General features: G+C 41.6%; 1 pseudogene; it reads left to right on the top strand.

The window, feature by feature from the left end:
- Positions 1–7,387: 7,387 nt before the first annotated feature.
- The window catches only part of LOC137626924 (neuroligin-4, X-linked-like), a 37,218-nt pseudogene continuing 32,555 nt past the window's right edge, over positions 7,388–12,050 (top strand).

The raw sequence follows: 12,050 nt of genomic DNA, 5'->3' as shown, positions 1-12,050 counted from the left end.
TGCGTGTGTAGTATTTTCTCACCACCAATACCCCTCTCAATTCCATTAAAATCATTACCATATCCATAAATCATAGCACTTTGTCTGATCTTTAATCAACCAATATAATTGAAACATTTTATATGAATGCACCTGTTTATATATATTATATATAGAAAAAGATATTATATACACACCTACATCTAACGAATGCTAATAATCCAAAATCTGTCTCAAAGTGATAACCAATTTCCCCCTCCCTCCACAGTAGGAAAATTCCTGGCACTTTTCCCATTGTTTTTCAGTAAACAAATATTAATTCTGCCTCCATTGGACATAGGTAATAAAGTTTTGGAAAAACTCGTTTTGTGAATACAAATTGGAGTTTTTACCAGACCCCGAAAGAAATGGAAATAGAAATAAAAAAAAGGGAATGTAATAAAAATTCTGGTCTATAGAAACTGGGGCATTGGTAACACTGTTCAAAGATGGGTATTTGTATAATGAAATGTAGATTCTTTTAAAAAAAATTATTTCCTGCTATTTTGTGGCTTGAAACTCGAATTATTATTATTATTATTATTATTATTATTATTATTATTATTATTATTATTATTATTATTATTATCATAAGTAAATGGTACACTTTCTAAATCCAGCCATCTATCAATCATACACAGAGAAGATCTAATTTGCAATAACATCTCGCCTCCGATACATAATGAAGCAGAATCTCCCATGATGCAAAGTAGGTTCAATTGCATTGCTGCAATCTGACGCAGACTGACCAGAATTAAAACGCCAGGAATTGGAGCCAATCAATCCGTGGATAGACAGAGTTCCCATGATTTACTTCAGAGCCTTAATTAGAAACACAATCGCTGGTGGAGGCTGCACTACAGACAGCCTCCATTGTGATGTTAATTAGTGCTTGTATATCTTTCTGATTTTGACCTTTTTTCGATATGAACCACCGGTTTTGGCGATATTTTTTTTTTGGGGGGGGCAGGAATTTTAATAGCAAGTTTATACTATTTTTGTTTCATTGATTTACTACGCATTTTTAAATGGTAGGATATGACTAAAAATTAAGCCATAAGAGATTACTCGAGAGCCATATGTGGATGAGATCATGATGAAGGGTTGTTGGAGATGGTTTGGGGATTCTCTTCGCACTTTCCAAAAGAGATTTGTTCACAAAAATTTCAACAGGGCTCTACAAGCCACTAGAATAGGTCGACATGGCTGAGGACTATAAAGCGTGAATTAGGAGAAAATATACGGAAAAGTATTGATTTAAGACCTCAAGATAAGGACGACTGGTGAAATATACCCGAGGACCTTTGTGCCAATAGGCGTAGGAGATGATGATGATGATGATGACTATGCATTTTGCTTTTGTGAAATATATTTGTTAGCTCTTTGTTATATATATCTGCACATAATAATGTCTCATTTCTTTTTTAGGTTATATCAACATTTGAAGCCGTTGATCACTGATTGTATCATGCTTTGTCGAAATAAGTTTATTCCCATTTACCAATATTTAGAATTTGGATAAATTAATGGAATTTATTCCCATTTTCCAATAATTATAACTTACCTTGTTGAATAGAATTCATTCTAATTTACCCATAATTATATCTTGCATTGTTCAATGGAATTTTATCTTATTTTCCAATAATTGTAAAATTTAATACCATTTACCAATTGTAACTTGCATATTTGGATGTAATTTATTCCAACTTAACAATAATTGTAAATAGCATTATTGGAAATAATTTAATCTCATTCACTCACAAATAATTGAAACTGGCATTATTGAATGGAATTTCCTCCAATACAACAGTAATTGTAGATTATAATGATTCCTCTTTGTAAATATACCCATCTTACATTCTTGAATAAATTTGAAATATACCAGAATATCAAGTAAAGAGGGAATAAGAAAATGAAATATATTCTACAACCCCACCTTATATATATCATCCCCTCAATTTAATAAAGAATAAATGTCCCATTTCACCTCGAACATTTGAACGCAAGAAACCAAATGGAACGAATGAGGTAAAATCAACTCTCAGGAAACCCTGGAAACACAGAGGAAGATGAATTGTTTTAAAAGACTTTCTTAGTCCGAAGAAATTGCAGTAACGCTTCTCGCCTCTCGTGGAATTTCGGGCTCAAATAATGACAAGTCAAAGGAAATAAACGATCCACAATATCACTGAAATATTACATCTTACAATATCATAAGTTTTGTGAATTTATCTCGGGGCTCTGCGAAGTAAGGGGTTTTATCTAAATGTTTGTTTTATTTATTAAAACAGAGTACTATAAGTTTTTATTATATATGACCTCAGTTTGTGTATATAATAATATTTTATGATGAAGTTATTCATTATTTTTTTTTCTTTTTGATGTAAATGATTTTAATACTTTTACCAAACACAAATCCTTTCTCTGTAAATAATCAATCAATTGTTGTAAACAAAAGTGAGATTTATTATCGAAAAACTATTAAAGTTTACTAAAAAAAAAAAAAATTCTCCTTGTATTTTCTGAATATGTACTTTTGAAAACAATAATAAAAAAAAATCATCAATGATAACAGCAAATGAAATACAGAGAAATATCAATTATTATCATAGCGAATATATCTGGATTATTATTATTATTATTATTATTATTATTATTAATATTATGATTATAATAATAATAATAATAATAATAATAATAATAATAATAATAATAATAATAATGATAATAAATAATATTATTATTATTATTATTATTATTATTATTTTTGGGCTCAAGCCATGTCGTCCTGATGGAAGTTCCTATAGGGTAGCTTCCTAGGGTATATTACAACTACGGCGATATTCCCAGAGAATTTACCTTAAGGTACCAGAATTCTAACTCCTGGAGCGAATATTCCTCCTGAAAGGGATATCGCGACATATCAGAGGACGTATTCTTGACACGCCACATGGCAATCTGCATCCTGGACAGAGATTTCGTCTCGTAGGAGGCGATTGGCAAGAAACGAATTCGGGAAAGAAAAAGGGGGAGCCGCTCCCAAGGCTCCCTAACATCCGATTCGTATGCGTGCCTGGCGCCAATCCTAGCGCCATCTGTATTCCTTTTTGCGTAGCTTAACAACTCGGTGTTTTTTCCTGTGTTTCTCGCAAATCTTGGATTTATTCTACTTTTCATGGCTTCTCCGTCTTCGTCGGCCTCTGATAAGTTGAGTACCATGTCTTTTATGTATAAATGTAGGCTCTTGGTAAATTTTTGAGTGATTAATAGGATTAATCTTTGTTACAAGAGCCGTAGCCTACCGGAGGCGTCATGGACGCTGTCGCTCGCTAGGTATAAGTTTAGTTAGTCAGAGCGACATTCCCGGTTGTTTTGCTTTAATAAATTTTAGCTATTTAGCATTACATAGGATTTCCTTTCGTGCTTAGTATTATTTTGGCGAAGTATTCGCCATTCTGGCCTACGCTAGGCCATGTAGCCTAGTCGTTTGGTCCTAGTACTTCATGCATGATTTTGGTTTTTCAGAGTGTAATAAAATTTTATTGAAGCTTTAGGCTATGTTTTATACATTTAAGATTGTGTTGAATATTTCCAAGATAGTATACGACTGAGTTTTGGTGATTTAGGTAATCGATTCTCTTGGTGCCTAGGCTAAGTTGCTTATGGAGCCTTAGTATACTTTCTCATACTCCCCGGTTGCTTTCTTTTCTTCGGAGAAGGTATGCAATCCCTTTCCCTCTGTTTAAGCCTTGGGCTTATCCCTAAGTGGTTTTTTCCGAGTTAATTTTCGATAAAACTATACTGGGGTGTTACTGTACCTTCCTGTTCCAGTAAGTCTGGTTCAAAGAGGGACAGAACAACAGAGTTTTTAGTCTGAGTCTGTGCTTGTCTGGCTTGGGGTAGAGTCTCCCTCGCTGGCCTGACACAGACAAAGGTGGCTTAGCCTCCTTAGGTCACTACCGAAGGTTTCTGTGGATATGATTCCTTCTTTTATGATCTACCAGACTAGTCCTTGTTGCTGTTCTCGGGGGAGGATAAGTTTCTTTCCCTGGGAGTGGCAACACCTTCCTTCCTTTGGTGCTCTGGGAGCTGGCAAGTATTGCTGTCCTCCCCCCTTGGATCTCCCTTAGGCTAAGATAAGTTTCTTGGCTGCGGGTGATCCGTCACTAAAGCAAGGTTGGTAGGACCCTCTTTGTCCCTTCCCCCTCTATCTCCGTAATGGCCTAGCCATTACAGTACTGTACGTCGTTCTACATCTGGACCTAGTATAGGTTAGGATGTGGAATTGACTCAGCCCCTTGCCGGCCGGCAGAGCTGTCGGCCAGCAAAGGTCTTATATTTTGAGTGCTGCCCGGACCTCCCTTGGTCCCTCATCCATGCCTGCCTGTAGAGCCAGACGGCATTGGTCAGGAAGCCTGAATTAGATTCTCCCCTTCCTTATATGCACTCTTTCGGATTGCCGGGCTTGGAGGTAGTGTACACTCTTATCCCGGCATCCATTCTATTTTTCTTCTAGTGCTGTACCCGACCCGGCTGCCGGCCTATGAGGCCGGCAGCCGGGCAGGTGTAGTCCTCTGGTTCTTTTGCTGCCGGCTGGCATCGGTCCTGTACCTTTGCCGGCCGGCTAATGTCAGCCCTTGTCTGCCGGTCACCAAGAGTGTGGCCGGCAGCTGGGTACTACCTTGTGTAGTTGCCGGCCGGCAGCTGGGTACTACCTTGTGTAGTTGCCGGCTGGCAGCCATTGCCGGCCGACATTGGCTGTTGCCGGCCGGCAGTTGCTGCCGCCTTATAGCTGTTAAGTAGTATACTTTAAAGCTAGATATGGTGTGTGCCGGCCGGCAGGTGCCGGATGGCACGAATCCTCCTATACTGTACTAGTATTCTTCAGTATAACATATACAGTAAGAAGAGAACTATAGTATGGGTTTTGGTACAGCACTGTGTGTTCTAACACTTTTGTGTTTTCTTGCACAGTCCTTTGCTGTTGCCCTACAGATAGGAAAGTGAGTTCTTTCCTGTCTATTATCCAGGATTTTAAAATCATAGATTAGGTGTGAGCTCCACCTGTTTCCTCTGGAAACTGCATTGGTTACTCTAGAAGAGATTAACCATTTGATTTTATTATCTGGAAGGCTGCAGCATTGGGTTGTGAGGGAAACACAAGTGTGTGTCTTTCCTTTTTGAATTGTTATGCTATACAATGCATATCCAGTGATACATAGTTCACTTGATACTCATGGGAATTTCTTCTCTTTACAGAAGGACCCTCCGAAGTGCGGAAGTGCTTTCTACAACGTCCGCAGCAAGAACCTCTGCGGACATGAGTTTTGTAGGAGACACGAAGCATGCGCTGTCTCCAAGGATGATCTCCGGTATTGGGACCCTCAGGTATGTACTGTGTGCACTAACCTGATTACTGAGGCCTTTGATTCCCCTAGGACGGCGGAATCAAGGGATATAGCAAGGAGAAAGCTTCGTACCTGGGTAAGGGGCTTCCAAAAGAACACCTCTGGCCTTTATCTTCCAAGTGAGAAGATGAGGGCGTATCTTTTCCCTAAGGCATCAGCTGATGCAGTGATTCCCCAGCCTCAAGAGGAGATCCCCCAAGTTCAGATCCAGGTGGATGCTGAAGTCGCAGTCGCGATACAAGGCATCCAGTTACATGACAGGATGTCTGATGTGGACGAGCGTCTGGAGGAAGACCTCCTGGCAGAAGCCCAGGATGAAGTTCAAGCCCCAGACGTTGTAGAGGAAGAGGTCGACGAGGTGTCGGCTACTCCGGTTCAGATTCCGGAGCCTATTCCCTCAACATCGGCCGGTCTCCCAGTAGAGCTGGGACAGGCCCTCTCTTCTATTGTTGGAATGATCCAACAAATGCAGAAGGAGAATCAGGAGAAGGCGGCTGCATTGGAACTGCGGATGCAGTGCCTTGCAGAATCACATGGGCCCAGAAAAAGCTCAATGTGAAAGACCTTCCCGTGTGCTCAGATGGTAACCCATGGAGGTATGCTGAGCACATGCCGATGACGACTGGAAAGATCGTCATCTCGGATAAGCTGGGCTCAGTTCCCCTGGAGGAGGTGGAATTCTGGCCCAGCAAGGCATCATATCCGGACTGTTATGTCCGGCTGATGAAGGAACCAGCTTCAAAGGAGGAGACAGAGCCGAAGGAGGTCATAGTGATGGACCACGCTAAGGCTCAAGCTCTACTTTCATCCTCGATGAAAGAGAGGGGCTTCTTTAACTCAAAGGTAGTTGCATTGAGCAAGAAGCTCCCTTCCCTTCCCTTGTGTCCTCGCTTGCTAGAGCCTTTCCCTTTTTACAGAAAGAATTTGCGGCTGTACTAAAAGCAGTCGAGGCCGGCAAGTCTTGCCCCTCCCTGGAGGAGTGTAAACCCTTGTCGCTGGCCCTGCCTATGGACTACAAAGACTGGAAGGACGTCCATCTTACGTTCTCAGTTGGGAAGTTGGAGGCTGATATTGCCGGACGTCAGTTCGGCGAGGACCTCCCTAAGCTGTCTGACTTTCTTTTGCGAAGAGAGTTCGAGACAAAAGAAAGACTGGCTGCCTCAATGTCTCTTCAGACTACTCTTGAGACGATGGCAAGTGACCCCAAGGTCCATGAAATGTTCATGGTGGTGGCCAAGACTCATCTGGCCACAGTGACGAAGGACCTTTATGGCTTCGTCAAGGCAAGGAGAGCTTGTAGGGAGTTCGTGTTCACCTCGGCTACGGTGAGGCACGAGCCAAGGAAACTAATCTCCTCCAACATTTGGGGAAAAGACCTTTTCCCTACCGACTTGGTCAAAGAAGTTGTTGATAAGGCCGCCTTGGAGAATGGAAACCTTCTCCAGAAGTGGGGCCTGGCTATCAAAAGAAAGTCTTCCCCGGATGAGGGTCCTCAACCAAAGAGGAAGACTATGAGGACTAGGCTACCGTCTCGGCCAGCCAAGCCTGTTAGACAGCAACAGCAACTGCAATTGCCATTGCCTCCAGTGCCCCAGATGGTGGCACAAACCCCGACCACTTTTCAGTGGGTACTCCAGGCCGTGTCGACACAGTCCACGGCATTCACCCCAGCGTTCGAAGGGCAGTCTACTTCCTTTCGAGCAAAGCCTAGAGGAGCAGCCAGAGGCTCGTCTAGGCGCCCCTCAAAGGGAAGGGGATTCAGGGGTGGTCGTGGTCAGGGAGGCAACACCTCAGGACGGCAGTCAAAGTGAGATGATACCGGTAGGAGGGAGACTTCTGAAATTTCGGGATCGGTGGACCTTCGATCCCTGGCCCAAAGCCTACTCAAGAATGGACTGGGCTGGAGCTGGTACAGCACTCCACCCCCGTGCCTTCGGTTTTTCCAACACTCCACCCCCGTTATGGAGGAGTACGTTCAAGAACTGCTGGAGAAAAAAGGTGATCCGAAGGGTGAAGCCCCTCAATTTCTACGGGAGGCTGTTTTGTGTTCCCAAGAAAGACTCGGAAAAGCTCAGAGTCATTCTGGACTTGTCGCCACTCAACAAGTTCATAGTGAATTGCAAATTCAAAATGCTAACACTGCAACACATAAGGACCTTACTGCCCAAGAGGGCATATTCCGTCTCTATAGACTTGTCAGACGCCTATTGGCACATTCCAATCAGCCATCGACTCTCCCCCTACCTAGGGTTCAGGCTACAACGAAGACTATACGCCTTCGGAGCCATGCCATTTGGGCTAAACATAGCCCCAAGGATTTTTTACGAAGCTTGCGAGCGTAGCTCTCAAACATTACGCCTAAAGGGAATTCAGGTAGTAGCCTACCTGGACGACTGGTTGGTGTGGGCAGCATCCGAGACAGAATGCTTGCAAGCTTCCAGTCAAGTGATCCAGTTCCTAGAGTATCTAGGCTTCAAGATCAACAGAAAAAAGTCTCGACTTTCTCCATCTCAAAAGTTCCAGTGGCTGGGAATCCACTGGGACCTTTTGTCACACCGTTTCTCCATCCCGGCGAAGAAAAGGAAGGAGATAGCGGGTTCTGTCAAGAGACTTCTAGATTCCGAAAGGATATCAAGACGCGAGCAGGAGAGGGTACTGGGCTCTCTCCAGTTTGCTTCGGTGACAGACCCAGTGCTAAGAGCACAGCTAAAGGATGCAATCGGAGTTTGGAGAAGTTATGCATCAAACGCGCGAAGAGATCTGAGAAGACCAGCCGCTTCGGCTAAGTACTCTTCTCAGGCCTTGGTCCCAAGCCAGACATCTAAAGAAGTCGGTTCTTCTTCAGCCACCTCCCCCGTCAGTGACGATTCACTCAGACGCCTCGAAGGAGGGATGGGGAGGTCACTCTCATCGGAAAAAAGTCCAAGGGACTTGGTCCAAGCTATTCAAGACCTTTCACATAAAACTTTCTAGAAGCTATGGCAGTGCTCCTTACCTTAAAGAAAGTCTCCCCGCGTCACTCGATCCACATAAGGTTGGTGATGGACAGCGAGGTAGTTGTGAGATACTTGAATCGACAAGGATCGAGGTCACCACCTCTCAACCAGGTGATGTTGGCCATCTTCCGATTGGCGGATAAGAAGAAGTGGTACCTGTCGGCAGTTCACCTTCAAGGAGTCCGCAATGTGACGGCGGACGCTCTATCCAGGTTCACACCGATAGAGTCGGAATGGTCCTTAGACGCAGGATCATTCTCCTTCATTCTGAATCAAGTCCCAGAACAGCAGATAGACCTCTTTGCGACGAAAGACAACAAGAAGTTGCCCCTGTACGTGCCCCGTACGAGGACCCCTTAGCGGAAGCAGTGGACGCAATTTCCCTCGACTGGAACAGGTGGTCCAAGATTTATCTGTTCCCTCCTCACAACCTTCTGTTGAGGGTCCTCAACAAACTGAGATCCTTCAAGGGGTAGCGGCAATAGTGGCCCACAAGTGGCCGAACAGCGTGTGGTTCCCCCTGGCATTGGAACTGTAGCTGAAGTTTGTACCGCTACCAGATCCAGTTCTGACCCAGCGAGTCTGGAAGTCTACTGTCTGCGCTTTATTACAGAAAACCCGGACCCTGCAGCTCATGATTTTCTCTCCCTAACGGTGAGAAAGCGTTTCGGGATTTCGAAAGCCAGCATAGACTTCCTTGGGGAATATAAGTGCAAATCTACTAGAAGGCAATATGAGTCATCTTGGAGAAAATGGGTGGCCTTTTGTCAGGGCGAAGAATCCGCAGGAGATCTTGACAGACTTCTGCTTATCTTTCTTCTCCACCTCCATGGTCAAGGATTGGCAGCTAACACGATTTCAGCGTGTAAGTCTGCTTTGACAAGACCCATTCTATATGCCTTCCAGGTCGACCTAGGTAACGAGATCTTTAATAAAGTCCCGAAAGCCTGTGCTAAGCTCAGACCTTCAGCACCTCCAAAGCCCATTTCATGGTCTTTAGACAAGTTCTTCATTTCGCTTCTCTGTTGAGCAATGAAGAGTGTGCGTTAAAGGATTTGACACAAAAAGCTATTTTTCTATTTGCACTCGCGTCCGGGGCCAGGGTTAGTGAGATTGTAGCCCTCTCGAGAGAGGCAGGTCGTGTTCAGTTCCTGGATGGGGGAGAACTGAACCTGTTTCCGGATCCTACGTTTCTCGCCAAGAATGAGTTACCCACCAACAGGTGGTGTCCCTGGAGAATCTGCCCTCTGAAAGAAGATGCATCTCTATGTCCAGTAGAATGCCTAAAGGTCTATCTTCATAGAACTTCAGACTTCAAGGGTGATCAACTATTCAGGGGAGAAACATCAGGCTCAAATTTATCTCTGAATCAACTCAGAGTGAGAATCACATATTTTATTCGCAGAGCGGATCCTGACAGTACACGCGCAGGTCACGATCCGAGGAAAGTTGCCTCATCCTTAAATTTCTTTAATTGTATGGATTTTGAACATCACCGTTCATACACTGGCTGGAAGTCTTCCAGAGTGTTCTTTCGCCACTATGCGAAGCAAGTAGAGGAACTAAAGAGATCTGTGGTAGCAGTGGGTCGCGGTGTTAACCATACTGTTTAACTCTGCGAGGAAACAGTGGTCTTATTGGGACGATTAATTCCAGGGTGAGTGTGTAGTTACATACTGTACTACAAACTAAGTGAGGGCACTGTGTTGCCCATGTAGACTGTTCCATTTCCGAAGGTGAACTTAGCATAAGTGCAGACATGTGTGCCGAGCGTTTCTAACGCTAATGTCATTGATTTGTAATACAGACTTTTTTGACTTTGATACCTCGGTATCTTAAGAGTGGTATTTAATGTTTTTTCTTTCAGACAAACAAGTTCTGTTTACTATCATACTTATGCTTAAAGTTTTGGGTTATCCTCTTCTTATGTATATATATATATATACATATATATATATATATATATATATATATATATATATATATATATATATATATATATATATATATATATATATATATATATATATATATATATATATATATATATATATATATATAATTGTGGTTAACCTGTCTATTTATTGCCTGTCAATAAACTGGTTCTTGAGAACCTTGCGTCTCCTTCACCTGTGTCAATTTATTGGTATAATTGAGCATTCATCCTATGTACCTTATCTGGGATAATTCTAATAGAATTGTTCCTTTATGCAAGCTATGTTGCATTGGTTTTCCTCCTATGCGGATATAAAACCTTTGTCCAATACAAGTATTGTGCGGAGAATTGGTCGATATTTCATATTGACGCAGTGATTCTTTACAAACTATGCTTTACTTAATATAGGGCGAGACCACTATATTAGCTTGCCTGGTATTCATACATAGGTATATGTACTCTTCGAGACTTTTCCAGAGTCTAGTAGGACTCTTCACTGTAGGGGGGCAGGAAGCTCTAATATGGTTTATAGTTAGTTGAAAAGATGTATAACGGTAACATCTTAGGTCTCTAGGTCTAGTCGACCGGGAAAAAAAATTACCTCCGAGGAGTACGGCACGTTCTGAGAATCCACAGATACAGTAATGCTCTGGTACACTTCCATCAGGACGACATGGCTTGAGCCCAAAAAACGGATTTTGAGCGAAGTGAAAAATCTATTTATGGGTGAGATGGCCATGTAGTCCTGATGGACCCGCCCTTGCCTTTCTAAGAAAGGGCTGTAGGACCCCTCCCTACATACAGTATCTGTAGCACCTCGTGTGCGCTACAAGGAATACAGATGGCGCCAGGATTGGCGCCAGGCACGCATACGAATCGGATGTTAGGGAGCCTTGGGAGCGGCTCCCCCTTTTTCTTTCCCGAATTCGTTTCTTGCCAATCGCCTCCTACGAGACGAAATCTCTGTCCAGGATGCAGATTGCCATGTGGCGTGTCAAGAATACGTCCTCTGATATGTCGCGATATCCCTTTCAGGAGGGGTATTCGCTCCAGGAGTTAGAATTCTGGTACCTTAAGGTAAATTCTCTGGGAATATCGCCGTAGTTGTAATATACCCTAGGAAGCTACCCTATAGGAACTTCCATCAAGACGACATGGCCATCTCACCCAAAAATAGATTTTTCGCTTCGCTCAAAATCCGTTTATTATTATTATTATTATTATTATTATTATTATTATTATTATTATGATCATCACTCTCTTTATCTATACTTTTATTATTAAAATTATTATTATTATTATTATTATTATTATTATTATTATTATTATTATTATCATCAACGTTATTATTATTATTATTATTATTATTATTATTATAATCCTCTTCATCATTATCATTATGATTATTATCCTTCTCTTTATCTATGCCTTTATTATAATTATCAATATTATTACTAATAGTTATTATTAATAATTATTATTATTTTCATTATTAATATTAATATTATTATTATTATTATTATTATTATTATCATTATTATTATCATTATTATTATTTCCATTATTATTAATATTATCATTATTATTATTATTATTATTATTATTATCATTATTATTATTATTATCCTCTTATTTATCATTATTATTATTATTATTATTATTTTTATTATTATTATTATTATTATTATTATT

This window comes from Palaemon carinicauda, chromosome 34 (assembly GCF_036898095.1).
Source record: "Palaemon carinicauda isolate YSFRI2023 chromosome 34, ASM3689809v2, whole genome shotgun sequence".
In the NCBI taxonomy this organism is placed as follows: Eukaryota; Metazoa; Arthropoda; class Malacostraca; order Decapoda; family Palaemonidae; genus Palaemon; species Palaemon carinicauda.
This window is presented reverse-complemented; position numbering and strand designations above follow the sequence as displayed.